This window comes from Cannabis sativa, chromosome 3, assembly GCF_029168945.1.
Source record: "Cannabis sativa cultivar Pink pepper isolate KNU-18-1 chromosome 3, ASM2916894v1, whole genome shotgun sequence".
Classification (NCBI taxonomy): Eukaryota; Viridiplantae; Streptophyta; class Magnoliopsida; order Rosales; family Cannabaceae; genus Cannabis; species Cannabis sativa.
The window spans coordinates 15866008-15872953 of record NC_083603.1 but is presented as its reverse complement, the minus strand read 5'-3'; the positions used below and the strand labels follow the sequence as shown (position 1 = coordinate 15872953).

The following is a 6946-nucleotide window of genomic DNA, read 5'->3' as shown; positions in this document are numbered from 1 at the left end:
TCTAACCTTTTTCTTGCAATATTTTCTTGATTTATTTCAGGAATCCTAAGTGCATGCGCCGTCAAGGACAATCAGTCATATTACCAGTTGATCCTGAAATTGAGAAAACTTGCAGGAAGAATCGAAAGAACAAGAGGCAAGAAAGAGTTTCAGCAACTGCTGAAACATCAGAAATCATGGCTGCCAATGTGAACAATAATGTTGGGAACAATGGGCGTAATAATGGTAATAATGGAGGCGCTGTGGAAGATCAAGCTAATGGCCGAAGCTTGAGAGATTACATTCTCCCTACTCTGACGGGAGTGCAGTCATGTATTAGGCCACCGGCAGTGGATGCAAACAACTTCGAGATCAAACCTGCCATCCTTCAAATGGTGCAGTCTTCAGTTCAGTTTGGTGGTCTCCCTTCTGAAGACCCCAATCTGCATCTATCGAACTTCATGGAGTTATGTCAGACCTTCAAAGTCAATGGGGTTAGTGATGACGCCATTCGACTGAGATTGTTTCCATTCTCACTGAGAGAGCGAGCCAAGAGTTGGTTGATCTCCTTGCCACCAAATTCTATAGCAACATGGACAGACTTAGCAACAAAATTTCTGTCTAAATTCTTCCCTCCAGCAAAGTCTGCAAAGCTGCGAGGAGAAATAAACAACTTCTGTCAGCAAGATAATGAATCTCTCCATGAGGCTTGGGAGAGGTTTAAAGATCTAATCAGAAAATGCCCTCATCATGGCATAGAGAAGTGGATGCTGGTTCACAATTTCTACAACGGGTTGGTTGGTAACACTAGAACTCTGATAGATGCAGCAGCTGGTGGAGCTTTTATGAGAAAGAGTGCTAATGAGGCTTACGATCTATTGGAGGAGATGGCTCTAAATAATCAGCAGTGGCCAACTGAAAGGAGTCAAACTAAGAAAGTAGCTGGTGTGCTAGAGGTTGATGCCATCACAAAGTTGACAGCTCAAGTTGAGGCCTTGACAAAGCTGATTGCAGGGCAAGCTAAACAAGCCCAAGTTATTTGTGAGATATGTGGAGGCAACCATCACTTTTCAGAGTGTCAGGCAGATGTGGATAATTTGCCAATGGATCAAGCAAAAGCCATTGGGAACTACTCCCAAAATAATAATTATGGGCACAACCAACAGGGGTTCTATCAGCAGAGAAATCAGCCCCAACAAAACCAACAACAAAGTCCTAGTGGCTCCAACATCCAAGCTGATTTATTGCTCCAATTCATGATGGAAACTAGAGCCTCTATTAAAACTCTAGAAACTCAAATGGAACAATTGGCTACTCAAGTGGCAAACCAAGCTCAAGGAAATTCAGCTAGCACTAGTGAGGCAAAAGGAAAAGAGCAATGTAAAGCAATTTCCTTGAGGAGTGGAAAGAATTATGATGGGCCTGATGTGGTACAACCATTCAATGAAGAAGTTAAAGATCAATCAGCACCAACTCCAACACCAAAGGAAAAGAAGGCTACTGATAGCCCTGCACCACCACAACAGCCTCCACCAATCAGTATTGATCATCATGTGAAGATACCTTATCCTCAGAGACTCCGAAAGACCAATCTAGACAAGCAGTTTACAAAATTTCTAGAGGTTTTCAAAAGATTACACATCAACATTCCTTTTGCTGAAGCCTTGGAACAAATGCCCCGTTATGTGAAGTTCATGAAGGAGATATTGTCTAAGAAGAGAAAAATGGAGGACTATGAAACAGTGGCATTAACTGAGGAGTGTAGCGCCATTTTGCAAAAGAAACTACCGCCCAAGCTTAAAGATCCGGGTAGTTTCAATATTCCATGCTCTATAGGGGGTTCAGTGGAAACTAAAGCTCTATGTGATCTGGGAGCAAGCATTAATCTAATGCCGTTGTCTGTCTTCAAAAGGCTAGGATTGGGAAAAGCAAAGCCCACAACAGTGACTCTACAACTAGCGGATCGTTCTCTAACTCATCCTCGTGGTATAATTGAAGATGTACTGGTGAAGGTTGGTAAGTTTATCTTCCCTGCTGATTTCTTAATTCTTGATATGGAGGAAGATTCAACTATTCCCATCATTTTGGGAAGACCATTCTTGGCCACGGGTCGAGCATTAATAGATGTTCAAAAGGGGGAGTTAAAGTTGCGAGTCCAAGATGAAGAGGTCAATTTTAATGTTTTTGCCCCAACTGACATTCCTACCTGTTGCAAGATTGAGGTGGTGAAGGGTTCTTTTGTTAAAACTGATAAGAAGAAAGCAAAGCCTAAAGAGCGACTTCGAACGATTCAGCGTCGTTGGAAAAGATTGATGTGTGGTAGTTCTGAAGGTGAGCTTACTCTTGTGCAAAACTCTGAAATCAACACTATTGGTGGTAAATTTTCTTCATTTAGTGCGAGGGCTCTTTTGAATGCAAAGGGTGGACTTGATCCCTTCTGATGGGGCTCAGGTAAGTTTCTCTCACCCTGGTTTATTTTCATACATTGGGGACAATGTGCATTTTAGTTTGGGGGGGGGGGGGGAGACTTAAATTTTTCAGTTTATTTGTTTTAGTTTAGTTTGTTTTAGTTTTTTTTTAGTCTTGTGTGATAGCTAAATTGAAAGATGGATTAAATTGTTGTTATTCACTTGTGCAATGGATTGAAACATAACTGTGTGCTTGACTTGCAACTGTTTGAATTAAATTGGATGTGTGCTAGGAAGTGATTCATGTAGATTTAAAACATTTGCTATTCTCACATATCACCTCTGTTCTATTTGGATTGTGGAATGACTGATTGAACATGAAATAGAATTTGTTTGACATACTCTCTTGAAGCAAAATCCTTGATGATTTTTGTTTGGAAAGTGATTTAGGCAAGTTTTCTTTGGAACGATTGAGCCTTTCAAGCCTACCTAGAAAAGTTTTATCCATAATATACCCAAAGTTGAGCCTTAGCCTGTTTTAAAATTTTTCACCACTTCACGGAGCTGAATTCGTTATTCTAAACTCTTTTCACCCTGAACATATGTTGTTATGCCATGAGCCTTGAAGCAAGTTTGGGGGGGGAATAAGTGCTGTAAGTGAAAAAAATATAAAGTGTAGGAATGAGAGATTGAAAAAAATAACAAGAATATTGTGTGTTGTGCCTATGAAAGAAAAAAAAGAAAAAAAATGTGTCTTCTTGAAAAAAGTTAAGAAAATTATGAGGTGCACACACAAGAAAAAAATTGCAATCTCTTATTTCTGTTTTTGGGACATATGGAAAGAAAGCAAAATAAATGTCTAGGCTTGCTTGGTTAATAGTGCTTATGGTATAGTATAGCCTAAATGACTTCTCACCTACCCATGTACCTAAGCCATGTGATTTTAACCGAAAAAGACCTATTGATTCCAGATAGAAATTTGTCAACATTAGTGGAGAGAGGTATGTCATTCAAACTTATTGATCATGTGTTAGTGGGATGTTGGAAAGTTAGAACAGTTGTGATATTGATGGGAATTGCGATGCTTTATGTTTGTATGAATTACTTGTAAACTGCACATTCAACTTAGTTCTTAGAGTTGGCAAGTTGAAATTCTGGTTATTGATGGATTGAAGTTGTGCAGGTGGTGGTAACAATTTAATTGTTGGAAAGTTCAGCTATCATTGTCAGTTTTTTTTTTTTTTAGTTTAGTCTTAGTTTACTCGGGGACGAGTAAAGAGTCAGTTTGGGGGAGTTTGTTAGGCTATTTTTAGCCTATGTTTTGGATCCAATTTATGTGCATTTTTAGCTGTGTTGGGACGGAATTACGCTTGTTTTCTATGTTTTCAGGTTCTTTGGAGTAAAAGAGGTTTCGGGTGCAGAAATTCATTGAAAGACGTGCTGAGCCGAAGAAAAACTTAATTTCTGAGTTTTTTGCATATCTGGCCGCGGCGATGAAGAGGCTCGCCGCGGCGAGATACGAGATACAGAGAGAGGCTGAAATTGGCAAATTCTCGCCGCGGCGAGAGGAAGCTTGGCCGCGGCGAGATCCCGTACGGACCGGGGGTATTTTCGTCCATCGAACCCTAAATTTCAAGTATAAATAGAAAACTGCGATTGGAAGTCAGGGAGAGCGATTTGGAACCCTAAAACACAGCTGAGAGCGGCAGGAAGAGCATAGAGATTCAAGTGAAGATCCAGAATTCATCCTCAAACAGTTCTTTTCTTTATTCCTCTTTAATTTATTTATGTTGAATATTGCTATAGGAATGGTTATGGATTTGTTTCTGAACTAAATTTCCCATTTAGGGAGGATGATGATTGTTGTTTAATGTTTTGCCTAGTTAATGTTTAATTACCATTCCTCCATTCTTGTGTGTGAAATTATCTTAATTTGTGTTTAATTTCATGTTTAAGATTGATCACCTTGTGCATGTTCTATGATCTCAATTCAAAATCTGAAAAGTGAGAATTGAGAATGCTAAAATTAAGATAATCAATGTTCTATGTGAAACGAAAGTATTCACATGACTTATGTGACGAGTAGATTATTACTTAATGCTGATTTCATGTTAGTTTAATTAAGGAATTAATTAGATAACATGTGATTTAGAATCTAGAAGATCTGAAAGGAGCTAGGTTATTTCATAATCTGTCATTCACTCCAAGAATAGGATAGTAATTAATCATTAACAATTTGGGTAAACAACAACAGGATTCTCCTCCCTATTGCCTCATCTTGCTCAACTTTAATCTGTGTTATTAAGTTTTCTGAATTTCTTTCAAAATTTTACTGTTTTTAAACCGTAATTGCTTTTGATTTACCGAATAGAATCATAAGTATAATTTAGTGGTACTTAATCCAATTCCCTGTGGGATCGACCTCACCTGTGTGAGATTTACTACTTGATTGCGTATACTTGCGTAGCGTTTAAAAATATAGCAACAATCATCAATATGCAAATCAAATTTCTGGGGAGGTAAGTTTGGATATAATTCAAAAATCAATTTAATGATCTTCGAAGTGCATATCTACTAACTATTTCTCCACCCCTATCAGTTCGAAAGATCTTTAACCACTTACCTTAATTGTTTTTCACCATTGCTAGAAATTCATGAAATTTTTCAAACATTTCAAATTTCTTGTGCTTAAGGTAAAATCTGGAGTGATCGTCTTTAGAATACAATGAAAAACTCATATCCGCCCCTGAATGTACATCCAATTGCGAATGAGATGAACATACTTTCAGTGGATATAGCCATATTAACTCTTTCCAGAGATTGATCTTGTCAAAACCACTATGAACAAGATACAAATGCCATAGATTTAGAAAGGGTAAATACTATTTTGGACCCTGTGGTTTGTAAAAGTTACAGATTGGACCCTGTATTTTGTTAAATGACAAAATAAACCCTGTATTTTCTAAAATAGTAAAAATAGGACCCTGAGCTTAATTTTTGACAATTTTTTTTAATACAACCAACTTGAAGACAATGCTTAATACAGACAGATACAAAAAATGTAAACAGTTTTGTCATAGCACTTTTAGATCGGATTATAATTAAACTTTATTTTGACAAAAAATCAATTCAGGGTCCTATTTGTACTATTTTAAAAAATACAGGGTCTATTTTGTCATTTAACAAAACACAGGGTCCAATTGGTAACTTTTGTAAAACAGAGTGTCCAAAATAGTATTTACCCATTTAGAAAATATGTGGTTGTATCTTTTGATGACTTAGGTTTACTTACATTAAAGAGTTCATAGAATAGTGCAAGTGGATTCTGGTCACAGAATACTAAACTCATATTCCTTACTAACATACAGTTTGAATCCATTGATAGAAAATGGTTATTAAGCACTTGTGAAAGTGTAACTGTATAATGAGTAATTCTTTCTTGGACCACCACTACTAATTTAACTCTAAGTCTGATTTGCCCATACAAGTAGGAGATTTTTAAGATTGAGGATTTATATCATTTTGGGATAGGATTTATATCACTTAATTTCTTAAGAGAAAATATAGAATGACATGAAATGATTTATAGACCATTCATCCAATGATATGTTATTGAGCTAATTCGAAATGAATAAGCTAAGAGGAATTAGGATAATTTCGTATGTAAATAAGAATCCAACGATGCTTCGATTAGCGAGAGTCAAAGTAATCTTATTTATACAATCTTCTTGTTTCATATTGTAAATACTAGTCTAAGGTGTCATCAATTGATGAACAGCTAGATGTTGCATTTACAATATTTATCTTTCGAGATCTAACACTATTACGTTTGTCTAATGTTGACAATCCATTAGGGATTTATCTCATTAGAACAAAAAACCAAGTTAGACCAACAATGAAGATTCGAAATTAAACTACAAATAATAATAGAAAATAACATGGTTCAATATAAATTCATACACAATTCAGAAATTATTAAACATATAGCAAGTAGGAATGACAAGTGAAAATACTAAAACATACAATCCTAAATAATTTCCAAGATCTTCAACAAACTGATATCAGTGTCCCGTTTAGGCGAGAGTCAGTGATATCATCCATTGAATATAGTTGTCAGCTTATCGAAAATGATGAACATTCTAGCAACCTTTTATTCGATCAAGATTGGAATCCAGTGTTGTCCCGTTTAGGCGAGAGTCAAGGCTATTCTATCTTATGAGCTTCCACCATTGTTTCATACTTTTGTAAGCCAAATACAGTTTCCACCATTAGGGTGATCAATACTAATATAAAACACTTATAAATAATATTATATTTCGAGATTCTACGGCGTTAAATTGCTAATGAACGTTCCTCCATTAGGGAGGATTACTCAGTAAAACAAGAACTATGTTAAACCAACAATGGAGATCGAATGTCCTAATAATGAAGCTCATTATTTAAAGTGTATTTTCTTCTATTATTTATTTTAATCTATTTATTTTAAATATATATTTATTTAATTAAAATTTCCAATTTAGAATTAAAAATTCTAAATATAAATTTTAATTTAATATTTA

General features: G+C 36.0%; 1 non-coding gene across 1 annotated transcript; it reads right to left on the bottom strand.

Annotated features, from left to right (window-relative positions):
* Nucleotides 1–629: 629 nt before the first annotated feature.
* On the bottom strand, nt 630–736 carry LOC115701644 (small nucleolar RNA R71). The gene has a single exon (XR_009687080.1). It is a non-coding gene; the product is annotated as a small nucleolar RNA R71 (small nucleolar RNA).
* Nucleotides 737–6946: the final 6210 nt, after the last annotated feature.